Source organism: Arvicanthis niloticus, chromosome 7, assembly GCF_011762505.2.
Source record: "Arvicanthis niloticus isolate mArvNil1 chromosome 7, mArvNil1.pat.X, whole genome shotgun sequence".
Lineage (NCBI taxonomy): Eukaryota > Metazoa > Chordata > Mammalia > Rodentia > Muridae > Arvicanthis > Arvicanthis niloticus.
This window is the reverse complement of record NC_047664.1, coordinates 68,036,451-68,048,481: the sequence shown is the minus strand read 5'-3', so window position 1 is coordinate 68,048,481 and position 12,031 is coordinate 68,036,451. Positions and strand designations below refer to the sequence as shown.

At 41.3% G+C, this 12,031-nt stretch overlaps 1 protein-coding gene across 14 annotated transcripts in view; it reads left to right on the top strand.

Annotated features, from left to right (window-relative positions):
• Apbb2 (amyloid beta precursor protein binding family B member 2) overlaps positions 1-12,031 on the top strand; it is a 333,238-nt gene that overhangs the window by 65,848 nt on the left and 255,359 nt on the right. For 12 of the 14 annotated variants that reach the window (XM_034509338.2, XM_076938580.1, XM_076938574.1 and 9 more), the window contains one exon: positions 6,379-6,534. The exons of 1 other annotated variant lie outside the window; for it this stretch is intronic. The gene's annotated coding sequence lies outside the window, so the exon portion shown is untranslated. Of the gene's footprint in view, positions 1-6,378; positions 6,598-12,031 lie in introns of all 14 variants that reach the window. One more of the 14 variants, XM_076938577.1, reaches the window with a different exon arrangement.

Sequence of the window (12,031 nt, the reverse complement as noted above, 5' to 3'; positions counted from 1 at the left end):
TGTGCAATACCAAATCCCCAGTACCTAGAGTAGTGCACAGTGGTTACTAAATTAATGCATTTCTAACAATTAAACATCTTAACCTTAATGGCCATATCTATCATCTTTTCATTGGTGAATGGTGTTAGGGACTTGTAAATCTCACAGGAACTGATGTTTGTCTGGTAGCTGATTAGATATTGCCTGTAGCCACATTTATATCTGTCTCATTTTCATTTGTGACCTGAGTGTTACCAGGGCCATCAGTGTGACCATAGATTTGAGAGTATTCACTGGAACCTGGTAGGCTCACACAATTGAAGACAGTGACTCCAGTAGCCAGTAGTTCACAGTAAGGGCTAGAGTCCTTTAAGCTTCAACCCCGGTCTATGACTGATTGTTGACAGGGCCAGTCTGTGCTGGCCCAGTGCATGTAACAACAGTGGCTGTGAGTTTGTGATTGCAACGGCTGTGCCATGCCCAGAAGGTAGCATTTTGCATCTTTCTGTCTTCTAGCTCTTAGATTCTTTCCAACCTCCTTTTACTATGTTTCCCAAGCCTTTGTTAAAGGGGTTGGTAGAAATGTCCTGTGTATAGCTGAGCATTTAGTTGTCACTCAGCTCCTTGAGCAGTCACTTGCACAGAGAAGCTGAGAACAGCATCTGTCTATAGTGTAAGGATAACTATTTAGGTACAGTGCCAATTAGCTAAGCAATCACTAGGGCCTGTGACTTTCCTAGCCATGACTTTTTGACTCACTTTATAGTAGTAGGCATGGTTTCTCTATGGTCCTCAGGTTTAATCAGAAAGCAGTTAGTTACTCCGTATCAGCTGCACCACTATTGCACAAATGTTGGGGTCCACACTAGCCCCACATTGGGGCGGCCAAAAAATGTCGCGGCCCAAGCAAAATGTTGAGGCCCGGGCCGACCCACGTTTGGGCGGCCACTGTATCCTGGCCCAAGCTGCCGCTCTGGTCCTCAGGTCGGGGTTCAGCAAGAGCGAGAGTGAGGACGGACTCGAAGAGTGCAGACCAGACAGAGTGTAATTCAATCCCGTTTATTCTTCAGTCTAGGTCCTAAGTCTTGAGTTCCTAGTGCCTAGTCCCTAGCTCCTAGTCCCTCCAAGTTCCAAGTTACTTCTTCCAAGTTCTCTTCCAAGTGCCTGCTACCTGTCTTCTCTCTGCTGTGTCTGGTTCTCTGTTGTGTTCTGTCTCTGCCTTTTATATGTCTCACTTCTAAGCCATGCCTTTTGGTCACACCTTTAATCATGCCCTTAGGTCTTGTCTCTAAATCTTATCTCTAAATTACACTCTTAAGTCACACACCTTTAATCTCACACACCTTTAATCTCGCACCTTTAATCTCAAGGTATCTACACCAAGATTATCGGAGTGTGCTCAGCTGTTGTAGGCTATTGTAATCCAAGTCACATGTCAGGGTATATGGCTCAAGATGGCTGCAAAGCTGATAGCCGCTTTCTGCTAAAAGTCGGCCCCCAACACACAAATAAGCTCCTATCTCCTAGAAGGTTATATTCTGTCTCAGAGGAAGCTGTGTGTCTTTTGCTTGGGGTTGTCTCCACAGCACCGTCTCTGGCAGCACTGTAGCTTCTTAGTAACTATTTGTTGATTGACATGGTGCTTTACAGTTTCTACAAGGCCTTCCTAATTGGCTCCAATAATTGGTGCCTTTAAGAACCTGGCTTTTAGCATCACCCTGGTTTGATGAACATGAAAGCAAAGGTTAACTAAGTTAGTTTTCTCGAAAGGTCTTGTGTCATAAGTAGCAGAGCTGAAGCTACAGGCTCTAAGTCTGTTGACTTCTGTACTCTTTCCCAAATAGTTTCTGAACATTAGTTAACGGAAAGTTCCCTCTGCCATCTCCAGTTGAGACCTTTATTTCAGACTACCACAGAGAGAGTTACTACATAAACTGTCTTCCAAATGGCACATCGTCATCACCAATCACATACTGTTCTAGGTGCCAGTGTGGATCATTTACAGTAGTCTTCTGGGTCACCTGTGGTAGGAACCTATGATAATACTTCATTACAGTGGTGGTGGGGATTTAAACTAGCACTCCCTTCAGACAACTTCTATTTGTATTTCTTTCATATGAAACACAAATCAGTTAGTACCAATAACCCAAGTTATTCTATTTCCTTATTATTTATTTATTGTGGGTGTGTGTTTTGTATGTGCACATGCTTAGGTACTCTACTTACATGTGTGGAGGCCAAAGAAGGAGGTTGAGTGTTCTGCTGTATCATTCTCTAGCTGAACCTGGAGCTAGGCTGGTGGCATTCCTCCTGTCTTTGTCCCCATCTCCCCTACCTCCAGCTCCCGCCCTCCCCCACAACCCCATCACAGTGGTCATAGATGAACCTTCTAATGAATGCTGGGAATCTGAGTTCAGGTCCCAGACATGCTCAGCAAGTGAGCCATCATCACTCAAGCCTACAATGAGTTCTTCAAATCAAGACTCTCATGGCCCTGGGAGGACCATTCTCCAGCTATTTTTTTTTTTTCCTTGTCTGGCATGCCTGGTCATTTGGAGATAGAAATTTAAGCACTGATGAATGAGCTCTGCTGACGTTTCTGGAAGCTTGCCCAGGAAGAAGAAATCTTCCATGAGATGTTAAGACAGGCAAGAAAAAAAATGCTGGCCAAAAAGTCAGGTCCTCAAAGGGTAGGGATTTCTGGGTGTACCTTTTGTCAGAGCCACGTAGCTGCAGGCCAGACCCTAACAGCACACAGCCAAGACACCAGGCATTCAAGGCACCTTATCTCACGTCACTCTCGGTTTTATTTAGTCGCCTACTGAGAGACATAATTTGGTAACCTCATCAAGTTTCTGACCAGTTTGTGGTTGGTATGTCAGAGTTCTAACCAGACTGTTAAATTTGAACAATGGCGTCGCTTGACAAATGATCATAAGGCATTACTAGATCATGACTCGTCACACAGTTCTGGTGATCACACAGCTCTGGTGTCCTTGGAAAACATCAGCAAGAATCTCAGCCCTTTTGCTTGTGTGGACCTTGGGCTTTAGTATTAGAGCTGAGGCATTGACAGAAACAGCTAATGGTTCCTGCTGTGTTCCAAGTGCAGCCATGGCTATGGATGGTGATGTTAAGAGTGGTTTTGCATAGAAAACAAGCTTTCTTCCCTTTCTTTTGCATCCAGTGTCATCCAGAGCCATTGTGCTCCTCTCTGGCTGGGATAGAGCCCGGCATCATCCCTGGTGCTGCTTGAACACAGCTGAAGCTTTTGTTATCCCATGACACAGTAGGGGAGGGATGCTGGGAAGGCCTCATTAAAGGCCTTATAGAGAGTGGTTCTGAGTTGGTCATTGTGTCTCTCCCTTTGCCCTTCAAGCTAATCATACATGGTGAGAATCTTGGGCATCTGATGCACATGGATGGACCTTGTAAGCAGACAGTTTAGCAGAAGCAGAGATGGTTTGGTTTCAAAGAAATAATTCTGAAGGAAAGGAAAAGCTACTTGTTCTCTGAGGTCGCACAGATCATTTTGTTTAATTTTTGTTTATGGTGTCTTGTTTCCTTCATTTTTCCAAACTGCTAATTTCTTTTCCTTAAGATTTAGATGATTTTAGAGGTATAAGCCTAAGACTTGTTACCAAAAATCACTTAATCTTTTTTTGTTGGTTTCTTTGTTTGTTTTTTACTTTTTTGAGACAGGGTTTCTCTGTGTAACAGAGACCTGGCCGTCCTGGAACTTGCTTTGTAGACCAGGTTAGCCTCAAACTCACAGAAATCCACCTGCCTCCTCCTCTAGAGCTCTGGGACAAAAGGTGTGTCCCACCACGCCAAGTGAGTCGCTTATTCTTAAAACAGGTGCGCATGTGTCTTCCCGTTTCCCGCAGGTGACATGGCACAGGCATAGTTTTATCCTGTTGAAAACCTTGCTTTGAACTGGAGGGATTGCGCTGTTATTAACGAAGCCAGCACTAGGACCAGAAAGCTTTCCGCCTGACAGGCAGTTTCTGTTGAGGACACCTGCCACCACTGCACAGTGTAGCCATTGTCCCTTCTGTGAGAGCTTTGTAGGCAGAGCTACGGCTTTTAAAGCCTGGAGTTGAGTCCTCTTTTGTCTTCCTGCCTGCATTTCAGTTTCAGTGGAATCCGTTCCTGTCTATTCTGATTTTAGTGTTACAAATTTAACATGTGTTTACTCGTATGTGTGTTTGTTCTGAGAATGCACGCTGAGGTGTCTCAGCAGTAGGAGGAACGGTGTGCAGGGTCAGAGTTCAGGCAAGTGAGCTGGACTCAGATGCCCGATTCCTTGGTGTTTGGCAGAGGAAAAGCATTTGACCTCTCTAGATATGGGCTGTCTGGCATGAGTGACATCACCAACGCCCCCGGGGTGAAGATTCTTTTACCACTGCGCTCTGTTTCTTGGGATGCTTACAGGATCCAGAGTAGCTGAAGGCCTTGGTACTGTGAAGCAGTTAAATCTTCCTAGGAGGTCCTGTTAATTAGAGGGTCGTGCATCACACTAGTGAGAGTGACATTTGGATAGGATTTTCTATCTGTGCTAACTTTGTGGATTAAAACAAGAAAATACATTCCTAGGAAAGCTGTTTGTTTGTCAGGTCTGAAGTGTTCCTGGACACTGGGGTTTTGAATATCTAAGTGAGATGCTTTGCCCTTTCATCAGACTGCTTCGGACCCAGGAGTATTGCAAATGTCTATCTTTTTGAGGTATTTATATAATGCGATATCTTGAGGATAGAATCCAAGTGTAAACAAAAATTTACCTCTGTTTCATGGTACCATATACACGTACCCTGAAGGTAAATTCCTGAAGGAGAATTTTTTGTACGAAACAAAGTTTCATAGTATGGAATTTTCCACTTAAGGTTCTATGTTGGCATTGGAAGCATTTCAGGTTTTAGAATATTTTAAAATTTTGCATCAGGGATGGCCAGGCTGTACCGAGTTTAGACTTCATTTATTAGCTCTTACTATTCAGATAAAAGGCAATCTACAGCGAAGGCTGATAAAGGGCAGGTGTCCCATTCTTGTTCTGCATTCTCATACTCCTTTTAAGAACTTTAATTGTTGAAACCATATATGTTAATTGTATAAAACTGGAATATATCAAAAGGGAAATATATGTATATTCTAGAAATGCTTTTATTCATGCCTTGGTGTCTTTAGAGTATTCCATAGGATAACCTATGCTTATATGATTTGCTACATTGCATTTTTTGGTTTCAGGGACTGAGGTTTCAAGTAAAGGTAGAGATTAATATGATACTATTTTTGGCACATTTTTGATAGGTGAAGGGATACCATTTTGACTTACCAAAAGGAATTGTAGACTGATCTCTGAAAATAGCATTGGTTCTGTTCCTCCTTGCATAGGATTTTGGTATTCAGAATGTACATGCTATCATAGCTACCAGTATAATGAATGCTAACACATGAAGACTTCTCAATTTCTTATCTCTTACTGCTCAAGAACTGCTGTCAGAAGATTGTTCCATTTGCTTTTTTGGAGCTGAAATTGCCAGCCTCAGTATTAGTGAGCATCAGACATTTTAACGCTGTTTGTCTGAGTGTCTTTTATCACTCAAGCCAAAGTGTGGTAGTGTAGTGGTAAAGTAATTAATAGGTTGTTTTTATGGAGACATGCATTTGATACTTATGGATACAGTATACATTTGATAATATTTATGAATACAGCACATTTGAAAATACTTACAGCTTATTACTGAGGATTGGTTTTGCACAATAATTTTCCCTATTAAGGAACAAAAAATGATTAGTGAATGTCCCCTTTGTTATTTAGCCCTATAAAATTGTGGCATTGCAAATTTATATTCACATTGCAAATACGTTCTGATTCCTAAACCGCACCAAGCTTTCTTTATGGTGTCTGCTTTGGAGTCTCCATGGTGTCCTTTGAAGTTCTGAAATATTTTTCATGTTTGATTGAGATTAGGTCTGGGTTTCATTTTGTTTCTTGAAACATATTGAGCAAGTTAATTTTCTGTTTCAGTTCCTAAGGGGAATGACTCCAAGCCTCTGTGTCCCAGGCCCTGCCAGAACATTCCTGTGGTTTTCCATGGGGCAGATCAGTGTGTTCATGAAACTTTAGTTGTAGCTTGTGTTCTCCGTGGTTAATTAAAATATCAGGCTTTAAAAATTTCCACGGACAGAGGGCATCACCAGTCAGAGACCCTTTTCAGTAGGCCCAGCTTGTACTTAGGGTACCTATGAGAGCTGTTTGTGTTCATTAATACTTTTAACACTTTGGAAGTTGTTGTTGGGTTATATTGGAGATAGATAGATAGAAGGAGTGGGGGGAGATGAACTTACAAGAATGAGAATATCAGGCCTACTAATGGCTTTTTGCCTTTGTCCCTCCAGGTTGCAGTATCTGTGGGGGAGCTGCTGTGCTCTCTGGCCAAGCATGCTGTGGTTGGATCTGCCCAGCCCTGGAATAGAAACCTTTGCCGGATGGAAAATCCATAAAAGAAAGCTCTTGTGAGAAGCTGATTCCGACGCTGACTTAAGTGCGCCCAGGTTGGTGTTAAGGAGGTTGCTGGAGAAAGTGGATCTGATTGGTGGTGTAGTTTTGTTCTTTCTGTAAGTGTTTTGAGCCAACCCTAAATGGTCATGGCCAGTTATTTGAGACATTCTCAGATTCACACTAGTGAGGTTTTCTGAGTGCTTTCTTAGTGCAGTATGTTGTTTTTTTCCCTTTTTCTGTCCTTTGTCCCCTTCGTCCTCTCTCATCTTCCTTTTCTCTCTCACAGAGAGGAAGATCTTCAGTACAGTTGGGGACAAAGCTACAACCCGAGGCCACCCACAGCAGCCTCAGTAGTCCTGGCTTTGTAGAGAGAGAGCTGAGTCCTCCCTGAGGCGGGGAGTATCTAGGTCCATACTTGGATGAGTGGCTCGTTTCTCTTGGGGTTCCTGGCTGCTCACACTTTGTTTGACAAAATTGTAATGCTTGGGTTTTGTTTTTTTTTTCCCCAAAAAGTTACTGACCCATTCATTTTCAACAGCATGTACATTTGACATTAAGATGTTCATATAAAAAGGAAGTGCCTCCACAATAGGTGTGTAAATAAGCATGTAATAATAGCTGTGTGTATCAGGAGAATGAAACAATGTAGAAAATCCGTTCTGCTGAAGTGTGTGTACAGGGACAGTCACTACAGGGACAGTTACTGCAGGCAGCTGTCAGTGGTGGGGAACTCAGTATGGACAGTCGGAGAGCATGGACTGGCCTTGCTAAATTTGCATTCTTGATAAGTCACCCAGAATTCCCTTGGGCAGAGTTCCCCTCCTCTCACTTCTAGCCTCTGGAGAAGAGGACTCACTGAGTTACTCTGGGCTGTGTGACATAAGCCTGTCCAGTCATGGTCACAGTGGTTAGTGTTTGGAGGCCTCAGGGCTGTCTCTGAGAATTATTGAGAAGAGCCTTTTTCTTTTGTGAGGTTGCTAAGCTGCAGCTTCTGGAGGAACTTTATGAGCTATAAGTTGACTAGGAGGAATAAGAGCAGAGAAATGCGGGGAGGGGCAGAAGTTGGGGAAGGAGGGACATGTGAACATACATATACATGCATATATATGAGCATATATATACACAGAAATACATATATGAGGTTTCCCAGATATACATGTATGTATAGCCACACATATGTACATATCTACACATATAAGCACACACATATACATATAGACACACATGTCTCTCTCTATATTTATATATATATATATATATATATATATGTGTGTGTGTGTGTGTGTGTGTGTGTGTGTATATCTCACATGTACACGTTTACACAATAGAAGTGAAAAGGCACACATAGACATTACACATTCTAACACATTCACATGAACAGACACACATGTGCCTATATGCTTGCATACAGAACTTTTATCCCCGAATTAGTCCCTACCAACATCTTATGCTTCACTTTATACAGATTGGGGTGTCTGAGATGTCAGATGACTGTTGCATCTCTGAGATGTCAGGTGACTGTTGCATCTCAGACACCCTGATGGTAGTGACTGCTGGCCTGTGAGGTCTCAAAGTAAAATGGCTGGGGGGTAGTCTCTGTGTTCACAGGGTGGAAGTGTAGAGCACAGGCCAGTGCAGAGCTAACGTGCACTGTGCAAGTATTGCCTCTCTAGATGTAGGACAGGCTGCATGGAATCAGAGGTGGAACTCAGCTCTGCTGCGGGGGTGGAGGGGACTGGCAGAGAGGGCTGGTAAAGGAGAAATGGGATTTAGGTTTCAAGCACAGTTAAAAATCTATTTAACTCAATTACTTGCTTTTTGAGTCTAAAAGGAAGGCTTCTCAGAGCCTATACTTAGGGCAAATTGCTGATAAGGAAGATAATTCCTTATGCTGGTAGTGGTGTCTTATTTACTGTAAATACAATGGCTGGGGAACAGCCAAATGAGAGGTTGTCAGGAAGCTGCCCAGAGTTTAACAGCCCAGGCAGGGCTGCTGCTCTCAGCAAACCCTCATCTGGCTTCCGTCCCAGTCAGTCCAAGAATATCAGTGATGTTTGAAGCTGCCCCCTCCCCGCTCTTCCGAACATTAGACTTTATTTTCATTATTTGATTTTTTTGAAATAATTAACATTATTTACTTATTATAAATTTAGTAGACTTCTTCAGGGGATAAGTTCAGGCCTTAAAGGAATCAAGCAGAAAATACAGTTTCCATATACCTGTCGCTGTCTTTCCTTATTATTTATGTCTTGTAGCAGTTTGGCATGTTTACTCGTATTGATATAGTTTATTAAAGTCTGAGATTTATATTAAGTTCACTCTTTTTGTTGTATATTCTTACTTGTTTTTTCTTTTTGTGTGGTTTGTATATGCCGTAGCCCTTGATAATATATCTTAACATAGATGGTATTGTACTGGTTAGTTTTTGTCAACTTGACACAAACTAGAGACACCTAGTAACCTAGCTGAAAAAGGAAACCTCAGCGGAGAAACTGTCTCCATCATATTGGCTGTGGACGCGGCTGTGGGCGTGGCCGTGGGCGTGGCCGTGGGCGTGGCTGTGGGACATTTTCTTAATTGCTAATTTGATGTTTGAGAGCCTCGTCCACTGTGGGAGTTATCATTTCTGGGGTGTGTAAGTAGCTGAGCTGTGATTTTCCTTTACTGTGAATTGCGTTTTGAATGCTGAACCAGTCTTTTGATTGTGATCACAATGACGCTATCACAGTATTAAGAGCATTGGTTGTACATGGGGTGCTTTTCCATGTTTTTAGGTCTTTGGTGTCTTTGAGCAGCGTGCTGTTTTCAGGGTTCAACTCTCTCACTTTTGTGTTAAGTTTATTTCCAAGAGATTTGTGTTGCTGTTCTTTTGCATGCCTTTACAAAGAGAACTTTAAAAAAATTTATTTTCATATTGTTTGGTAGTAATAGATAAAAATACAGTTGATTTTGTATAATGACCCTGTCTATGACAGCCACATTAAGCTGGTTTTTAAGTACTGATAGTGTTTAATAGGGTATGTGATTTTCCTTTTTCTGTTTCTTTTTTTCTTTTTTAAAGACTGTATCATGTCTAGTTGTATGTCTGCATCCACTTCTGTACTTTCTTTAGGGAAATGATTATTCAAATACTTTACCTACTTTTATATTGGATTGGTTTTCTTTCTTTCTCTCTATGTATATAGTTTTGATATAAGATTTGTATTCAGTCCCTCCAGTGCCCAATCACCGACTGCCTTCAATAATTTTCTTGATGGAGTCTCGCTTCTATGTCTGTCCTAGTTAGGGTTACTATTCTTGTGATGAAATACCATGACTAAAAGCAACATGGGGAGGAAAAGGTATTTTTGGCTTATACTTCCATATCAGTATTTATCACTGAACTCAAACTGGGAAAGAACTTGGAGGTAAGAGCTGATGCAGAGGCCATGGATGGGTGCTACTTACTGGCTTGCTCCTCATGGTTTGCTCAGCCTGCTTTCTTATCAATCCCCAGACCACCAGCCCAGGGAGGGCACCACCCACAATGGGCCGAGCCCTTCCCCACCCATCACTAATTAAGAAAAAGCTCTCAAGCTTACTTACAGCAATGTAATTTTTTTTATGGAGTCAGTTTCTTAATTGAGGCTCCCTCTTTTTTGATGATTCTAGCTTGTATTGAATTGTCATCAAACTAAGCAATACAATGCCCTGCAGTGATGTAATGTAAATTTCAATTAATTTTCAATTACATCAATATAGGAAACTATATGATGTTTTTACTGATGATATCCTTAATGGCTAGAAAATTTGGATGATAATGAAGTTCAGTTTATGTTTTTTTTTCTTCCTCTCTCCACCTCCTTCCATTTCTGTTTTTGAATCTCCATTTGTAGCAGAGGCTACCATGAAATTTGGTACGTAGTCCAAGCTACCACAAACTTGGGGTATTCCTGCCTCTGCCTCCAGATGATAGCGTTGCAGGCATGTGCTAATATATACTATATAAAACTCTTTGCTTTAATCAAAGTTCACAGATATTCTTGTCACTAGTTTTTTAAAAAACGTTTATTCTTTTAGGCTTTACATCTCAGTCTTTGATCCATTTGAGGTTATTTATGCTGGAAGTTCCAAACTACCTTTATTTTACGTTTTGCATTTATATTCTAGCACCATTTGCTGAGAGAACTCTTTCATCCTTTGCTTGTCATGATACAGTTTAGAAAATCAGTTACTCATAGATGTGCAGCTTCTTTCTGCGCTTGGGCTGTTTGGGTTGTGTGCTTATCCTTAGGCTTGTGCTGATTGCGCTGCAGTCTTTCTGTGAAAAAGATTTGAGAACTAGACTTTCATTGTGACCCATTTCCATTTGAAAAAAAAAATCACCTGTTTTCCCAGAGACCTTCTGTCTACATTTTTTCTTCCTTTTTTTTTGTTTTTAATATACTAGTGTCTTCGAATAGTTCTTTGATGGTGGAAGACAATGCAGAGCCAATCTAGGCACATCCTCTAGAGCACTGTGTCTGCTACTGCGTCTTACCTTCTTCATTTTTGGCACTGGGTATCTAACCCTGCTCTTCTCACAGGCTGAGCTTAGGCTCTGTCACAGAGCTGGGGTCCCAGTCCTGTCTTACTTAAAGTCTGAGCAGCACTTAGCTTTTCATGAAGATGATAATGAATTTGTTGCCTGCTTTGTCTTTGAATAAAACATCAAACTTTCTGTGACCTCTACCTTAATCCTCTTTTGGAGCTGAAAAAAAAATATAGGCAGTGATCATAACCCCTTACCTTCTCTTTACTTGGAATTTTTTGGGGGGAAGGGAGGGAGGGAAGGGGGAAGGGCAGTAAAGTTATGGATCCAGAAAGATTGATCCATTGAAATTACAGTACAGTTACATTTGTGAAGCTTCTAGGCTGTAATCAGTTAACTATAAACACAAAACCTGGTCAATATTTTCCCATTCCCTGAGCCCATGTAAGAATTAAGAGTGAGGTGCCTTTTATTCCTAGAGACCACATTTGGTAAGTACGCTGAGAGAGCTTGGAATATTATATCTTTGGTATTTTACTTATCTTTATAGTTTTTATGTTAAATAACCCAAAATACATACGGGTTTCCTTTAAAAGCCATGACAGATACCATATGTGAATGATGTGTCATCAGTGCTTATGTATTTTAATGCAATTACTGATATAAGAACAAACAGTGCTTTCTGGATCCTGTACTGATCGGAGCTGAATAAAAGATTTAGTCTGATTATACTGTTCCAGTAAGATCTATATTCTTACACGGTAACTATTCAAAATGGAAATTTACAAATTAATTATGTGTTCAAAGAAGTATCGACTCCCAGTTTCATTCATAAGCAAAAGTAGTCTGTTGAATGTTTCCACACGGACAGTATCTAAATAAGTAATTGATTTTAAAAAATGAACATCAGCACCATGCTAGCTTGCATTACAAAATTGTTCTGTGCAATTTGCCTCCTCAGCCCCTTTTGAGAATGAAAGAAAATGTCTTTCATTGTAACTGTCATGCAGCTGACACCCATCTGAGGACAAAAGTTAGAG